Source organism: Pituophis catenifer, unplaced genomic scaffold, assembly GCF_029215685.1.
Source record: "Pituophis catenifer annectens isolate HBS135680 unplaced genomic scaffold, rPitCat1.0.hap2 SCAF_4, whole genome shotgun sequence".
NCBI lineage: Eukaryota > Metazoa > Chordata > Lepidosauria > Squamata > Colubridae > Pituophis > Pituophis catenifer.
The window spans coordinates 123810051-123828881 of record NW_027256884.1 but is presented as its reverse complement, the minus strand read 5'-3'; the positions used below and the strand labels follow the sequence as shown (position 1 = coordinate 123828881).

At 45.2% G+C, this 18831-nt stretch overlaps 1 protein-coding gene and 1 long non-coding RNA gene across 2 annotated transcripts in view; both read right to left on the bottom strand.

The window, feature by feature from the left end:
* The window catches only part of DLG2 (discs large MAGUK scaffold protein 2), a 1162532-nt gene that overhangs the window by 1098892 nt on the left and 44809 nt on the right, over nt 1–18831 (bottom strand). The gene's annotated exons all lie outside the window — the stretch shown is intronic.
* On the bottom strand, nt 5306–17684 carry LOC139316306 (uncharacterized). Its single transcript, XR_011600364.1, has 3 exons — nt 17562–17684; nt 16998–17127; nt 5306–7586 (listed from the first exon to the last, which is right to left on the bottom strand). It is a non-coding gene; the product is annotated as an uncharacterized lncRNA (long non-coding RNA).

Genomic DNA, 18831 nt, shown 5'->3' with positions numbered 1-18831 from the left:
TATCAAGTCATCTTTGGACTCACTACATCTAGTTTTTACATTATTTAAAAAAACACACAAACACACACACACACAACCGACCACGGTGTGGAGAACTTCATCAATAACAATGGACAAACATCAACATGAATTTCTTGCTGCAGCTAAGAAAGTAGATATAAATCAGCTGAACATCTTGGAAAGGTGAGCATAATTTTTTCCACCAAAAAAAAATAATATTTGTTTGGAACCGCACAATAAGAAAAAACAAGGTGATTATGAAAGGGATCTTAGAATTGACATGATGATGAATGGTTTGACTTCGCTGTGCTGTAGAGGAAAAAGCGTCTGGATAGCAATAGATTGATAGTGGAGATAGATGAGGTGGATAGAAGATGATTGACTGCCAGGTCCCATAATAGTATGTCGGGATGTCCTTAGGACAGGGTTCCCCAACCTTGTCAGCTTTGCGGACTGGAAGGGGTAGGAGGCAGAGGTGGGTTCAACAGGTTCTGACCAGTTCTGGAGAACCGGTAGCGGAAATTTTGAGTAGTTCAGAGAACCGGTAAATGCCACCTCTGACAGTGGTGGGGTGCCCCTGGTTCGCACCGGTTCTATAGAACCGGTAGCAAAACTGGCGGGAGACTCCACCCACCGACCCCGACGTCATCAAAATGCTTCTGTGCTTGTGCAGAAGAGCGTGTGTGTGCACAAGCAAAGCAAACATGCGCTTGCGGTCCCATTGCGAACAGGTAGTAAAGATAAATAGAACCTACCCCTGACCTCTGACTGGCCCCGCCCCCATCTATTCTCTGCCTCCCGAATCCCAGCTGATCAGGAGGAAATGGAGATTTTGCAGTAGCTTTCCCCTGGAGTGGGGTGGGATGGAGATTTTACAGTATCCTTCCCCTGCCACCCCCACCAAGCCACCCCCACCAAACCACGCCCATAGAACCATTTGTAAGAAAATTTGAATCCCACCACTGGTGGGAAGGGATGAGTCTGCAAAATTGATTGATTGATTTCTATAGCTGCCCAGCTCAGCCAATGACTCTAAGCAGCTCACAACTCACTCTCAATTCTCTAGCTCAGTGCTTCTCAATCCAGACAACTTGAAGGTGTGTGAATCTCAATTCCCAGAATTCTCCAGGCAGCATGCTGGAATTCTGGAAGTTGAAATTCACACATCTTAAGGTTGCCAGGGTTGAGAAATATTGCTCTAACTGGTCCCCCCACTAAAGACTTCTATCTGAGTTTCAAGCTTTCTTTGGTTGAAAGCCAATTACGCTGTTATCGTTGTATGAGTAAAAATAACTTTTTCAAAAATATAGGTACTTCTCGACTTACGAGCGATCATTCATTTAACAAGTGTTCACAGAGCGACAACAGCACTGAAAAAAATGACTGGTCTTTGCACTTATGACCATTGCACCACGGTCACCTGAACAAAATTTGGGTGATTAGCAATCTGTACTTATGATGGTTGTAACATCCCTGGTGTCAGCACTTCAACCTGCATTTTAGTGCTGACATAAGAAGGAGAAGAGGGGGCAGCTGGCAAGAGGACGCTTGACATTTCACCTACTTATTTTCCTTGAAGATAATATCCCCTAGGAGATGAGAGGGAGGGGGGGACATTCCTGGGAGCTTAGGTAGTAGATATGGGGACAGTGATTTGGAAGAAGGCCAATGAGACGCAGAGATTTGGGGAACGGAAAGGGAAGGTTTGGGGTCAGGAAGTCAGAGTTGGCTACGCCACGATCGGGGGCAGATTGTCGTGCTTAATAAAATGAAAGATTTCTTCAAAGACTATCTGTTTGGAAATGCAATTTATTTGAGACGATATTGAAACCTGACACCTGGATCGTATGTTCGGCAATTGCAACCTTCTCATCCAGCTTCTGACAACCAAAATTGGTGGGGAAATTTGGATTCGCTTAACAACCGTTTGATTTCCTTAATGACCACGGCAATATGCTCAGTATGCTGCAAAAAAGAGTGTTGTGGCCTGTCAGTCACTGGTCCCTTCACCAGCCAAATCAGAGGAGGAGGAGGAGGAGGCGGCGTGGGAGTCAGGGTCAGCATCAAGGCAACCTGAGAGCTCCGAGGGGGAAGAGGGAATGGAGCTGGCAAAGAGAGAGACAGAGGTGGAGTCTGGGCCGTCCATCAGTCTTCAGATGGAGAGTCAACAGCCCCCAGGTCTGGAGGTGGCTGATGAGGAAGAGGAGGAACAGCTGGGTCCAGTGCCTGACACACGGATGTGCAGAAAGCAGAGGAGAGGAGAGCAGTGGAAATCTATGGGCCGATCCTTGGGACGGAAGAGCTACCACTGCTAGTGAAGCTCCACCCTAGCTCTGGGGATAAAAGGCAGGGGGCAGGGATGAATACATGTGGCAGACAACTATTCATCTCCTCTACCGGACAGACTTGTTAGCCTGCGGCGAGAGATAAACTTTTTGCCGGGGCTGCTGGTGCTCTCCTAATAAAAGAATCTTTGAGTTAATTTCAAAGGGTTTGTCGTGTTTGGGGAGCTGAGTCAGAACAAAAAGGTTGTAAAATTGGGCATAGCTCACTTAATGACCATCTCGCTTAGCTGTAAATCGAGGACCTGCCGTAATGACAAAAGTTTCTTTAAAAGTCCTCAAAATGGCGCTACAGCATCTACAAGTCCGAAGGGCACACAAACAGCAACATTGAATGGCTGTGTAAGTTGAAAGTAACAATTGTAACCAAAATCCCACAGCACGTTGTGTGTTGAACTCGGTGAATTAATCACATATGAAGATCATGCAGCTGCTTGCATGATTGAGGTGCCAGAACTCCGGCAGAATTTTCTCCACAACATGTAGGAGGAGGCATGGAGCTGGAAATCTTTAAATGTCATCCGTTGAGTGCATTTCATGTAGAGGGTGTTTTCGAAACAAAAACTTTTCTTTGGATGAAATCCGTGTTGCTTTGAAAGGGCAGCTGAAATGTAAGCAAATTAGACTTGAATGCAAGCAATTCAAATCTGGGGGTGGAAAAAAAAAATCAAGATAATGATGATGGTGATGAATTCCATACATAAGATAGCTAATCGCAAAGCAATTAAGAGAGGTCTGGCCGACAGTAGTACTTTGTGGTCCATTAAAACAAATTGTTCAATGTTTCCCGTTCAAGATATTAATTAGCGCAAGGAAAAAAAAAGTCGGACCGTAAGAAACACGCTCTTGAATTGCTCAAAATGGCAAACCGCATTATACTGAAGATAATGGATGAGATTGAGATAGGCAATATTTCCACATTGATGAAAAGATCACCCAACAGATGTTTGATCTTCTACTTTACATTTAAAGACCCCTCCCAACGTTCTACACCTGTGATGGCGAACCTATGGCACGGATGCCACAGCTGGCACGCAGAGCCCTCTCTGCGGGCCCGCCAGTGTTCTGTCCCAGCTCCGGATTCCCGAGGATATTGACACACACCAACGGTCCTTATCAAATTTATTAAGTAGCAAGAATAAACCAAAGTCCGGCAAAAGTTGGCAACCAGCCCAGAAAGCAAGATACGATAAGGTTTTTCCAAAAATGCTCTGACGATAATTACAAGTTGTTTCTAGCCAGAAACTTACTAACGGCGTGTGACTTAAATAGGCTAAGGGAGTGGCCAATTATCCTCAAGCCTTACTCTCGAGGAGACCTCCTCCTCCTGAGTAGCCACTCCTGCCTTTTGACAGCCCTGCGTGCTCGAGCATTGAGGAGAGGCTCCTCCACTTCGCTCTCTCCACTTGAAGGAGCCTCTGGAGGTTCTGAAGGCCCTGGCTGAGTCTCTGCCTCTGGCACCACATCCTCTTCAGCCTCCTCGCTGTTCGACGCGAGCGCCAAATGGGCAGGCTGCTGGCGCGAGACTATAGCAGCCTCCTCCTCGTCGGGATCAGCCACGATCCACGCAGGCCGCTGGCGGGCCACAACAGCCAGCTGTCGCCCCAGCCCAGCTCCACCGCGCATGCGTACGCGCCTCCCGCTGCCCAGCGGGTCTTCAGGTCTCTGCTGTGCATGCGCGGGGGCGGGGCACATGCGGGGGATGCGTGCATGTGCAGGGGAGTAGGGCCGGCCCAAAATGGGGCGTGGGGGGCCTCACGCAGCCCCCCGTGCCCCGTTTTGATTTCCAGGTTGGCCATTTTGGGCCTGGAAAGCCTCCTGCACCAACCTGGAAGCCAAAATGGGGTGTGGGGGATACGGGGCATGCGCAGGGAACATGTATGGGCATGCATGTGCATGCGTGAGTGTGGGGTACATGTGCGGGGGGCGCTTGCATTGCATTTTGGGGGTTCGGGCACGTGCGCTTCGGGTCACTGTTCTACACTCTCTGAATGTTACTCAGTGGAATTTTACAGTTGTAAATTTACAAATAGTTGTAAGTCAAGAGCTACCTATATAGCATTCCATACTTAGTCAAACCAAAGGTACAAGTACAGGTAAAGCGAAACCTTGCTTAAAAACAATAGCTGTGAGAGCAGTGGTGAAATGTAAAATTTGTTACTACCGGTTCTGTGGGTGTGGCTTGGTGGGGGTAATGTGACTGGGTGGGCGTGGCCAACTTCCCCCCCCCTTTTAAAAGCATCTTTTTTACAATCTCTTTGGCCGAAGAGGTTGTAGAAAAAATGCTTTTAAAAGTAAAAAAAAAAAGCCTTTGATGATCGCGCGGCTCAGCTGGCCATGGGGGGAGGGCAGGGATTTTTGCTACCAGTTCTCCGAACCACCCGCCCCCATCGCTACCGGATCGGGCAATCCGGTCCGAACTGGGAGCATTTCACCCCTGTGTGAGAGGGAGTCTTAGTGGATTTAAACATGAGCCAGCAGTGTGCAGCAGCAGCCAAAAAAGCCAATACAATCCTTGGGTTGTACAATCAGAAGCATAGGAATCAAAGCACAGAAGGCACGCAAGCTCACATTTTCGGGTCTGCACTAGGCGAACTGGTTGTTAAATTATGTGAAGCCCATCTCCGGATGGAGGCCAAGGTGTTTCGGTAGCTCTGAGATCAGCGATACAAAGAACGCGGTGCTAACTAAAAAGCTCTTTTCCAACCGCTCTTTTTGTTCAGCTGGCGAAAACTTTAATCCCTTCTTTTTTTTTTTTTCCAGCTTCCTGAGTTGACCGGACCTCTGCCGCTCATTTTCAGAATGGCTTTCTAGCGATTGGAAAAGGATGTTGCCACGAAACCTCTGCGGGAGAAAAATTAAAGCAAACCACAAAAGAAATCAAGAACGGAAGGTCACAACGAATGCCGTTTATTGTGTTATTAACATCGTTTTCCATGTTTCGGAAAACATCCGAAGTTTTCATTAACATTCTCGGTTGAGACAAACATGTATTTATAATGGTACTAATGTTATTTAAAAAAATAAAATAAATTACAGTTACAAGGCCAAAATGAATAGGATTGTTGGGAATACAGGAGATAAATAAGAAATCTTGGGGATTTAATCCTCTGTAGCAGCCACTAATTACATTTCTTTCCGAGTACTGTATGTCATTGCGTATTTTCCAAACAATGCGTTTTCCTCATTGGTGTAAGTGTCCCGATTCTAAAAGAATTTATCTATGAATAAACTGGCTCAAATGGAATTTTCTACAATGCACTGTGGATTTCTAATAAAACATGTATTTAAAGCAGAACAATTCATCTTTGTCGAGCAAAGACATTGAATAGAAAATCATGGGTATTGTAAACATAAATTACATTTTAAGGATAGTATTTTACTGTAATGTGCAATATCCTCTCTACGATACGAGGATTATGTTGTAATCCAAACTGCCAATAGTCCTCAACATACAACCACACTTGAGCCCAAAATTTCTGTTGCTGAGTGAGACATTTGTTAAGTGAGTTTTGCCCCATTTTACGACCTTTCTTGCCACAGTTGTTAAATGAATCACTGCAGTTGTTACGTTAGTAACAAGGTTGTTAAGTGAATCGGTCTTCCCCACTGACTTTGTCAGAAGGTCGCATAAGGGGATCACGTGACCCCGGGACTCTGCCAACCGTCATAAATATGAGTCAGTTGACAAGCATCTGAATTTTGATCATGTGACCATGGGGATGTGGCAGTGGTCATAAGTGTGAAATCACTTTTTTCAGGGCCGTTGTAACTTCAGATGGTCACTAAACAAACTGCTATAAACCGAGGACTATTTGAACTCTTTCACCAACATTTTGCTAAAGCTATCACATTCTTTTCTCCATTTTCTTTTACTGTTACTTTTAATCCTTCCTTTCTTGAGGAATCTCAAAGCATTTTACAGAGGAATCTCCCCTAATTTCATTCTCACAAGAACAACCTTATGAGGGAGACTATCTTCAGAAATAAGAAATGAGTCCATTAAAATTTGGGCCCTCGCAGTTTCAGTCAGATGTCTCTGCCAGAACATTAGTTCTCAATGGGTTGTGTTAGAATGACTCTTAAAAAGATGGGGTTTTTTTCCTGTATTATACACCCATTGTGGCTTTTCTAATCTCAGATTTCTTCATTTTAGAATCCTGATCCTAGGGCTGCAAACTGCAGGAATTAAGTGTGGGAGAATTCAGAGGCCTCCTTGTTCATTTTCATCTATAAATGTCTTTTCTCCATGTCTTTCTAAGCTGTTTTTATCTAAGAAGAGAGAGGAGGAGGAAGGTGAGGGTTTCCTCAGAGAGCATCTACACAGGTGAAGGATTAGCCCCTCATCTCATTCCTGATCTAATATTCAATGAAGACCGAAAGCCCATCATTATCAAATTTAGCTATCATGAATAAAGCAGAATTTGCTGTCCCGGGAAAGAATCTGTATTTGTCCACAGCTCTATTTGTTTTAGCAATGGCTAATTTAAAAAAAAAAAGCAAGTTCATCCATGGTTAGATATCATACTGAGAGAGAGAGAGAGAGCGAGAGAGAGAGAGTGACTGGCCCAAAGTCACCCAGCTGGCTCTTGCTTTCTAGCATTGTTGGAAACCTACACAACGCTTAATGGAAACAGATGTTCAAACAATCAAGCTGAGGAACTTACAAAGGAGAAGTTCACCACAAATCTTTCTTAAGATCCTTTCCCAGGGAACATCAACTCTGGGGCAGTTCTGCATCTGTGGCCAGCTATTAAGGGCATTATTTTAAGTCTGGTCATGCTATCTGTAGAGCATGGTTCGCCTTATGAGGCTCCGCAATTACTTTGGAAGGATGAAGGATTACATTATATATATTCTTTTGAGGGGGGTAAATTAAAATGGGTAAAAGAAGTGATTCTGGGTGAAAGGGAATGCCTATGTGGAAAGGCTGAAGATGGTTGCATCACAGGATGATGCTGGAACTCCAACCTAACGACTCAATGTTTGGCCTCAATGGTGTACAAAGAGATGTATCTCTAAATGTATGGAACACACTGAACTTTTCTTGCTTCTGTGGTTGGTTGGTTGGTTGGTTGGTTGGGTTGGTTGGTTGGTTGGGTTGGTTAGTTGGTTTGGTTGGTTGGTTGGTTGGTTGGTTGGGCTGGTTGGTTTGATTGGTTGGGTTGGTTCGTTGGGTTGGTTTATTGTCCACAGGTGTATTCATCTCTGGTCGCTATTTCAGGATATATTGTGGAAACAAACCTGTAAAAAGATGGGGTTTTGTGAGAATCATATTTCAGTCCTGGAAATAGTACCATAATTCTTGTTAATACAAATTGCCATGATGCAAAAAATTATTAAAAATGTGTTATGATGCAAACCTGAGACTGAGGAATGCGATATTGAAAGCTTTATTTTGACTATATGGTTGACAAAGCTCCAATTCTTTGCATATTAAATTGCATGTATCTTCAGTAAGCTAAAAGAACAGCCTAGTTCAAAACTCATTAATAAATAATAATAATAAATAATAAATAAATAACTTTATTGTCATTGTACGTGTATACACAGTATACCCATACAACGAAATTCACTTAACACCCAAAGACCAGGTCCAACACACATAACAATCCCCAAACACACTCCCACCCACCACAAATTCCCCACCCCTAAACCACCCAAACATCCACACAACAGACCAAGTAATGCTGTCCAACAGCTCACGGATGGTGGCCCTTTAGTTCATTGTTGAGTGCAACTATAGCTCTGGGATAAAAACTATTCAGAAAACGTGTGGTCCGAGTTTTAATTGTTCTGTATCTTCTGCCAGAAGGCAACAGTCCAAAAAGATTGTAAGCAGGATGGGAAGAGTCTCTGAGAATGTTATGCAACTTTCTCAAACAGCGAGATTCGAAGATGTCGTCCAGGGCTGGTAGCTGGAGTCCGATGATATTCTGGGCAGTTTTAATGATTCTCTGTAGAGCTGGTCTTTGAGTGTTAAGTGAATTTCGTTGTATGGGTATACTGTGTATACACGTACAATGACAATAAAGTTATTATTATTATTATTTACTGTACCTCTGCAGCAGAGGTGGGCTTCACTTATTTTTACCACAGGTTCACCGCATGCACGCACGCTCACTTTGCGTGCCCAGCCTTCTGTGCGTGCACTTTCCTCTCTCGCGCGGCTTGCACACTTATGCGCATCTTAGAAAACATGGCTAAATAGGACGGCATAGCGCTACCAGTTTGCCCAAACCGGCTGAGTACAACCACTGCTCTGCAGGGAAAAGGGCCTTCCCATCGTTTCTCAGATAAAGTCATATTTTGTTTCTTTTTTTTCTCCCTCCCAAAACCAAGCAAATTGAAGACCACTGGTATAAATGGGAAACGGAAGTACAGGTAGTTCTTGATTTACGACCACAACTGAGTCCCAAAATTGGTTAAGCGAGACATTTGTTAAGGGAGTTTTGCCCCCATTTTACGAGTTTTCTTGCCTCCGTTGTTAAGTGAATCACTGCAGTTGATATGTTAGTAACCCGGTTGTTAAGTGAATCTGGCTTTAACATCGACTTTGCTTGTCAGAAGGTCACAAAAAAGGTGCTCACACATGTCCTTGGGATTCAGCAATGGTCATAAGTATGAATCAGCTGCCTAGCATCCCCATGCTCACGTCATCATGGGGATGCTGCAAAGGTTGTAACTGTGAAAAACAATCAAGTCACCTAGTAACTTTGAATGGTCGCTAAATGAGCTGTGGTAATTCAAGGACTATTAGTATTAATAAGGGGTCAGAATGTGTATTCTAGATTCACAAAACATGGTCAATCCTAAATCAAACTTCCTTTAATTGCTGTGCTAACCCCAGTTTGCTCCCTTCACACAACATGCCATGGACAAATGGCTAAACTATCATGTGTATTGCTTCACACAGTATGCAAAGTTTATGGCGGATTCTCACCGCACACTGAAATCACAGCAACCTATAGGGCACATTAGCACACTGAACAAATCCATCTTTTGCGTTTCAGTCTCACGGTTTTATGATTTGCGGACTTCAATTCAGTCTTGCATGATTGCATGTGTAAGCCTGTACGATTTTCTTGGCAACATTTTTTGGAAGGGGTTTGCCATTGCCTCCTTCCTAGGAGCCAGGAGAGTGTGGCTGGCATAAAGACAACAAGGGCAAAAAGCAATGCTTCCCAGCGTTATAAATTGTCAACCGCTAGCAGTGTTGACATGCTGTAAATAAGGTATGCTCTTTATCCTCTATTCCAAGGGTGTCAAACTCAATTTCATTGAGGGCCGCATCAGGGTTGTGTTTGATCTTGAGGGACCGGGATGGGCGTGGCCAGCTTGATGTCACGTGTCGGGAGCGCCTGTGGTGGCCCGAGCGCTCTGCCAGCGAAAACGAGCTCCCGAGCTCCGTTTTCGGCTGTGATGGCCTCTTGCAACCCTCTGCCAGCGAAAACGGAGCTCACGTGGCCCTCCCGAGCTCTGTTTTCTCTGGCAGAAGCACCGTGGGGCGGTTCTTTGCTGTTTCTGGGGCGGCCCTGTGGGCCAGATCTAAGTACCTCGCAGGCCGAATCCAGCCTGCGGGCCTCGAGTTTGACACCGCTGCTCTATTCTTTTACTATATTTACCAGGAAATTGCCGTGAGAAACAGTTGTGTTGCATACTGTATGTTGCAACTGAAGTTTGCGGCGAGTACTCATTGGTGTGCTTTAAAGCTTTGGGTGTGCCACGATGGAATTTTGGATTGCCAAAGGAGTTCTTCCAATTGGATCCCAGGGTCTTTATATGGAACACGGGTTTGAGTTGAATAGTGTGCATTACTGGGGCCAAAAATGTAGAGCTGATAAACTGGGAAGAGCAGATGAGTCTGAAGAATGAAATGAACGGCCTGTGACAACAGCCAATGGGTCTTACATCAGAAAAGTTAATCAATTCAGCGAAGACCAAACTTGGCAACTTTAAGACTGTCGGACTTCAACTCCCAGAATTCCTCAGCCCTTCCTCTAAAGAGTAAACCATGAAACGGGCTGGAATTAAAATTCTGGTTGCCGTATTGTTTGATATCGCAAAACACTTCAATTCTGTGCTCAATTGCAGCGGGAGATGGAACAGAATGTGGCCGTTCTCCTAAGATCTGTCGCTGATTTATCTACTTAAAGATTAAGGAACCAGCCCTTCTGGCAGATAGTTGGTAAACATGTAATTAAACTCTTGCAGCAGACAGAATAAATAAGGACACTGGAAAGGGACATGCCTGATTAATTCAGCTCCCAAAGTGAGCAGAAATAGAGGTATTCTTGCAGGGCCATGCCATTAAGTCTTTATTTTAATAATAATGAAAACAGCATATCGATCCTTTGAATTGGGCAAAGATGTCACCAAGATAGGAGGCCGCTAACAAGGGTCTTCTGAATATGCACCTGAAGGCAGGACCAGAAGCAATGGATGGAAACTAATCAAGGAGAGAACCAACCAGAGAGGGGTCGCAACTTGGGCGTCCTCCTGGATTCACGGCTGTCCTTAGAAGAAGATATGACGGCTGTGGCCAGGGGGGCCTTATATCAGGTTCGCCTGATTCGCCAGTTGCGGCCCTTTCTGGATCGGGATGCCTTACACACAGTCACTCATGCCCTCGTCACGTCCTGCCTGGACTATTGTAATGCTCTCTACATGGGGCTCCCCTTGAGGAGCACCCGGAGGCTCCAACTGGTCCAGAATGCTGCCGCGCGGGTGGTTATGGAGGCGACTCGGCGCTCCCATGTAACACCCCTCCTGCGCGAGCTGCACTGGCTCCCGGTGGTCTTCCGGGTGCGCTTCAAGGTACTGGTTACCACCTTTACAGCGCTCCATGACTTAGGACCCGGGTACTTACAAGACCGTCTTCTGCCACCGGTAGCCTCCCACCGACCAGTACGCTCCCACAGAGAGGGCCTTCTCAGGGTGCCGTCGGCCAGACAATGCCGGCTGGCGGCCCCCAGGGGGAGAGCATTCTCTGTGGGGGCACCTACCCTCTGGAACGAGTTGCCCTCAGAGATACAGCGGATCCCTGACCTTCGTGCTTTCCGAACTGCCCTAAAGACGTTTTTGTTTCATCAAGCCGGGCTGGCCTGACCTACTCTTTTAAAAAAGAATTGTTTTAAAAAATTAGGGGTTTTAATATAGGGTTTTTAACTATGGGCCAAATTGATTTAATTGGATTTTAATATTGTTTTAAATTTTGTATCTGTGTATTTTATTTGCTGGCTGTTCACTGCCCTGAGTCCCTCGGGAGAGGGGCGGTATATAAATATAATAAACTATAACTATAACTATAACCTAGAACTAAGGAGAAATTTTCTAACCGTGAGAACAATCAACCGCGGAACTTCAGAAGTTGTGGGTGCTTCATCACTGGAGGCTTTTAAGAAGGGACTGGACAGTTTGTCTGAAATGGTACAAGGTCTCCTGCTTGAGCAGTGGGTTGGATTAGAAAACCTCCAAGGTCCCTTCCAACTCTGATGTCCTATGTCAGTGTTGGCGAACCTTTTCAGCACCGAGTGCCGAAACGGGAGTGCGCGCATGTAGGGGGAGCGCAGGAAACCGGAAGAGCAGTTCCCCGGCACGCATGCATGCGCTGGGAAGCTGAGCTTCAAGTTTCCGCTGTGCGCATGCGTGCCGGTCATCTAGTCTTCTGGTTTCTGGCGCACATGCATGCACAATGCCAGCTGGCCAGCTCACATGTATGCACTGGAAACCAGAAACTCAGCTTCTTGATGCGTGCATGCGCGTCAGGGAGCTGCTCTTCCGGTTTCTGACGCTCCTGTGCACGCAAAGACCAGATGGCCGGTGCGCATGTGCATGCCGGAACCCGGAAGAGCAACGGGTGACTGCTGGCGTGTCCAGAGAGATGGCTCTGCGTGCCACTTCCGGCACGCGTGCCATAGGTATGCCATCACAGTTCTATGTTCTGTGTTTGAACTCTAAATTTTCACCAAATGGGCTGAATCCGTAGGGTTGATTTTAAAAATCTGAATTTATTTTAATCAATTTTAAACTGATTTTAATGTTTATGTAATTTTTTATGTTCCTTTTGTAAGCCGCCCTGAGTCCTTCGGGAGAAGGGTGGCATATAAATTAATTAATTAATTGAATGAATGAATGAATGAATGAATGAATGAATGAATGAATGAATGAATAAATAAATAAATAAATAAATAAATAAATAAATAAATAAATAAATAAATAAATAAATAAATAAAAGTTTGGAGTTTAGCTCTTTCTGTGATTGAGACTGCTGTGTGTTAGCTCTTTTTTTCCCCCATGTGAGGACGTGATGCTAAGATGAGAAAAAGGATTCCGATCAAAGATCCCTTCATCATACTGACAGAAGCTCATTCTAGATTCTACCCACAAACCATTTTTCTTAAAGAACCGGAGTGGTGATTCAGGCACCATTCAATGCCGGTTGCAAATCCCATTTTAATTACATTTTACTAGTTGTGGATTCCCATCAGGATTTGCAATGCTTACAATCGCAGTGAGTTTCAAACATGGTATCGCAGTTACAATTTGCTCACCGTTTATCCATTATCCAAACCTCATCATTAATATGATGTTTATGTTACAGGCAGGCGTTGACGTAACATAAATTTGTCTCCAAGGGTGCTTTAAAAAAAAGGCTACAGGACTTTCTTTTTTCCTTGAAAACATTTTGCTTCTCATCAAGAAGCTTGTCCCAAAGGTGCTTTTTTTCAAGAGGCAACTGGACTTTCTTGTTTTTCGTTGAAGACGTTTCGCTTCTCACCCAAGAAGCTTCTTCAGCTCTGACTGGATGGTGGAGAATGGAAGGATTGATACTCCTTGCAGACAGTTGGTCATTTGCGTTCTTTTTAGAGGGTCGTTGAGGCCACCTGATGGTTTATCTGTCTCTTCAGGATAGATGATGCCTTTCTCCAGTCTACAACACAGTCCTTTCAACAAGAAGGCTCCACACCCGTTTGCACCACTCAGGTGACCCTGAGGACACCGATAAACCTCCAAGTGGCCTCAACGACTCTCTAAAATGACCAATGACCAGCCGTCTGCAAAGACTATAAATCCTTCCATTCCCCACCATCCAGTCAGAGCTGAAGAAGCTTCTTGGAAGAGAAGCGAAACGTCTTCAAAGAAAAACAAGAAAGTCCAGTTGCCTCTTGAAAAAAAGCACCTTTGGGACAACCATGGCCTGGATGACTAAGAATCTTCACAGATCCTTAGCAATCATTTTATTCAGTAACAATTTGACCAAATGACTTATGAACATTTTTCACATTTAGGGACATTGCAGTAACCCCAAAATTTGGTGCTTGAATTTACAACGCTGCCCATGGGATGATAATCTCTAACCGATGGGAAGCCTAACACACCCTGTCTTTCCATCCTGGTGGGCCAGGTGGATGTAATAGGGGAGAAGCCGTTCTTCAAATGTGAGGAGGCTAACTAGGCTTATCATATCAGAGATCATTCGGTCAACATGAGCACCACAATCAACGCAACTCATCCAGGTGATTATATTCTGCAGTATTCTGTTGTGGCCCGTACACGGCCTGTGCAGCTAGTAGCTGATTCAGACAGCGAGGAGGCTGGTGTGGTACTGCACCAGCAGTCTGTGCAGCTGGCACTTGAGTCAGACAATGAGGAGGCTGGAGAAGATATGGTGCCAGAGGCGGGGATTCAGCCAGGGCCTTCAGAACCTCCAGAAGCTCCTTTAAGTGAAGAGGAGGAAGAAGAGGAGCCTCTTCTCAATGCACGGGCGTGCAGAGCTGCCAAAAGGCAGGAGTGGTTCCTCAGGAGGAGGTCTCCTCGAGAGTAACGCTTGGGGCTAATTGGCCACTCCCTTAGCCTATTTAAGGAGGAACGCTGACTGAAGCAATTTGCAAGGAACAACTTAGTTCACATACCTTCGTGCCTCGATCTTAGTTCTCTGCAAGTTGCTTCTGGGCTTTCTGCCAACCATAGTAAGATTAAGATTATTTATTCTTTGGATTCTTGCAGGCTGTTAAGAAAGTTAATTAATAGCCTTTGTTTGAAGGAAAAAACTGATTTTATTTTAGTAAACTAAGGTTTGTACAGACTTTGTGTGTGCTGTGTTCTTTGGGGTCCGTAGCTGGGGCAGAACATATTCTGAGTCTCAGGATAAGCATGTGTCAGCCAGCATCTATGGAATTGTGCATCAATGGAAAGGTGCATGCTTGGAATTCTGCTCAACGTTTTCCTAACATTTCATAACTGGCGTGAATCGGCCCCAATGCGATAGAGTTAGTCCTTGAGTTACGATCACAATTGAGCCCAAAAATTGACGTTGCTAAGCGAAACATTTGTGAAGTGAGTTTTGCCCCATCTTACGATCTTTCTTGCCACAGTTGTGAAGCGAATCACTGCAGTTGTTAAGTTAATGACAGGTTGGTGAAGTGAATCTGGTTTCCGCATTGATTTTGCTTGTCGGAAGGTTGCATAAGCGGATCACATGACCCCAGGACACTGTAACCGTCATAAATATGAGTCAGCTGTTGAGCGGCTGAATTTTGATCACGTGACCATGGGGATGCTACAATGGTCGTAAGTGTGAACGACAGTCATAATTCACTTTTTTCAGTGGCCGTTGTAAGTTTGAATGGTCGCTAAATGAACTGTTGTTAAATCAGTGAGGCCCACCTGCACTGCTGAGGACAAGTTGTCCATGAACATGTGTATGCACACACACGCACACGCACACATACACATACACACACACACACACTCCCCTCACAAAATTCTGAATTTGGGCTTGCCGACAAAGGCTGGCTAGCAGTGGTGAAATCCAAATTTTTTTACAACCGGTTCTGTGGGCGTGGCTTGGTGGGCGTGGCAGGGGAAGGATACTGCAAAATCCCCATTCCCTCCCCACTCCTGGTGGAAGGATACTGCAAAATCCCCATTCCCTCCCCATTCCTGGTGGAAGGATACTGCAAAATCTCCATTCCCACCCCACTCCTGGTAGGATACTGCAAAATCCCCATTCCCACCCACTCTGGGGCCAGCCAGAGGTGGTATTTGCCGGTTCTCTGGACTACTCAAAATTTCCGCTACCTGAACCTGCTGGATTTCACCCTGCTGGTTACTTATTGTTCACCTAATTTTCCAGGCTTCGGTGTGTGAAATATTTAGAAATATTTCGTTTCAAGTTGGAAATATCCCTACTGGAAATATCTCAGCGCTGTTCAACCATCCTATAAATATTTCAAGTCCCAAGAAGATCTGTATCGAGCACACCGCCGTCCATTTCAAATGCAAAACTTGTTCAGAAATGCTTTCACAACGGCCACGAAAGTATCAGAGGGCTGCTTAAGGTCAGCGCAACCACCTCCGAGCTCTAAACTGGATTTATTTCGCTTTAAATGTTTTATACGCCACTGAGATCAATGACTTTACATCGATCCTTGTCTTTCTGATGTAGAAAGAAAGAAGCGACACGACTGTTTACTTACACAAAATGGTCCATGGGATATACATTGCACACAAATTGTGGGGGTCTACCAAAATACAACGAAGCGTAAAATAAGCTGAGAGTGAGGACAACAATACTGCAAAGCCTAAAATTTAAGTACAGGTAATCCTCAATTTAGCCCAGAATTGATGCTGCTAAGTGAAAGAGTTGTTAAGTGAGTCTTGCCCCATGAGCCACGGTGGCACAGTGGTTAGAGTGCAGTACTGCAGGCTACTTCTGCTGACTGCCGGCTGCCTCCAATTTGGTAATTTCAAATCTCACCAAGCTCAAGGTTGACTCAGTCGTACATCCTTCCGAAGTGGGTATTGACATGGGGTATTTATGATGGCTCTTCTTAATTGCAATCATTGCAGTGGGCTCAATTGTGGTCGTAAGTCAAGGACTACATTTAATTAATTTCAATTCGATTAAAATTACTCTTTTTGGTTATAATAGCAATAGCACTTAGACTTATATACCGCTTCACAGTGCTTTTACAGCCATCTCTAAGCGGTTTACAGAGTCAACCTATCGCACCCAACAATCTGGGTCCTCATTTTACCCACCTCGGAAGGATGGAAGGCTGAGTCAACCTTGAGCCAGTCAGGATCAAACACTTCCTTCCTTCTTTCCTTCTTTCCTTCCTTCCTTCCTTCTTCCCTCCCTCCCTCCCTCCCTCCCTCCCAATAGCACTCAGACTTATATACTGCTTCACAGTGTTTTCCAGCTCTCTCTAAGCTGTTTATAGAGTTAGCCTATTGCCCCCAACAATCTTGGTCCTCATTTTACCCACCTCGGAAGGATGGAAGGCTGAGTTAACCTGGAGCCTGGTGAGATTCGAACTGCCAAATTGCAGGCAGCCGGTAGAAGTAGCCTGTAGTACTGCACTCTAACCACTGCGCCACCACAACTCTTTTTAGCCATCCCCATTTGACTAGCTGTGGCTCTCCAAATAGCTATGCACCTGAATTTTAGAGGACAGAATTTAGCTCATTTCAGCATAGCATTTAAGAATAAACGATGCCTACCTTACAAACTGCATTATATGTATCCTTAAGCCTACACAGAGAGGACGGGAGAACATTGCTCGTTGTGACCTCATTAAGCAAAATCTAAGGAATCCTTCTGAAATTCATAAGATTACAAGCACGCTTTTTAAAAAAACAACCTTATACCTTTTAACGTTGATCCTGAAGTCACAGTTGCCAAGATGACAGCTTTTTTTTCCCTTCGCTATCCTAAGATCTGAATGACCCAACTAATTTGCACTCCATTCCTTTTCTTCTGCTTCTCATTTTCATGAAACTGGGGAAGAAAAAGATAATCAGAATTAATGGCTGCCTCACCCAGTTGAAGAATCGCAGACTGTCTTACTTACAAATCCCTTTTTAAAAAATCCATATTATATGAACTTGTGAGTTTCAATTGAAATAAATCGGTTCCATTTTTGCCATGTGAACTCACGGCATTTCTAAGAACCACATTATCTTTCTCAAAGAAAAGAGCATCTCAAGTTATTATATCTCTTTTGTACTGCCTTGTTCTGCTCTTTATAGTGTGGCTACATGGAGGTCAAGAGTTATATCAGAGCACAAAGCAGAAATATGGTTTATGTCTCTGCTGGGGTCTTTAGCAATTGCTTAATTGGGCTGGGAAATTAGCTTTGGTTTATGTATGCCTGACTGAATGTTTTCATGGTGGATTTCCACAGAAAGTGTGCAGAGAAATGGGACACTTACCAGATATCTAGCTGAGAAGATGGAAGGACATCCGTGCTGGTTGAACCAGACAAGAAGAGCCAACATCCTTAGGACTGTAGAGATTCTATGCAGAAAATGTTGCTCGGAGAATTTCAAGCGGGGTTGTTTTTTCCCTCTGCAGGAACTGTGGAAATTGTATTAACTCGCACAATGTCACTAAGGCGTGTAAGAATGTATTTCCAAAACCCGTCCCGCCGGTAGCTATTTAATAAAGCCTCTATGCCCATGATGGCGAACCTATGGCAGGCGTGCCAGAGGTGGCACACAGAGCCCTCTCTGTGGGTACGTGTGCCATCACCAGCTGCTCTTCTGGTTTCCACAGAGCACATGCGCACCGCCCAGCTGGACTTCACATGTGCCAGAGGATCAGAAACCCGAAGACCAGCCAGCACTGGCCGGTTTTTGGCACTCCAGCGTGCGCACACGCATATTCTAGTTTGAGCACTCAGTGCCAAAAAGGCTTGCTATCACTGCTTATGCTTCACTCACCATTTTAATTTCTACTGTTTACTGCAGTTGTACCTAAAGCCAGCTGCTTTTATGATGTTGTCCTTTAGTGTCATGCAGCACACTTTGTCTGTATGTGTTCTGACCCAGCTCCCCAAACACGACAAACCCTCTGAAGTTAACTCAGAGATTCCTTTATTGGGAGCGCCAGCAGCCCCAGCAAAAAGTATCTCTCTCACCGCAGGCTAACAAGTCCATCCGGCAGGGAGATGTATAGTTCTCTGCCACACCTATTCATCTCCGCCCCCTGACTTTTATCCCCAGAGCTAGGGTGGGGCCTCGCTAGCAGCGGTGGCTCTTCCTTCCCAAGGATCAGCTCATGGATTTCCACTGCTCTCCTCTCCTCTGCCTTCTGCACATCCGCACGTCAGGCACTGGGCCCAGCTGTTCCTCCTCTTCCTCATCAGCCACCTCCAGACCAGGAGGCTGTTGACTCTCCATCTGAGGGCTGACGGACGGCCCAGGCTCCGTCTCCGTCTCTCTCTCTCTCTGCCAGCTCCATTCCCTCTTCCCCCTCGGAGCTCTCAGGTTGCCTTGATGCCGACCCTGACTCCCACGCCTCCTCCTCCTCCTCTGATTCGGCTGCTGGAGCGGCCGGCGTCTGACAGGCCACAACAGAATGATGGTGGTGGGGAAGGAAAATTAAAAGGTCGGTCAGTTTCATTCATAAAGGGCAATTCAGCTTGGAGGGGACGATCATTGAGAAAAAGCATTTTAAAAAGACCCCACCTCAACTCGGTAG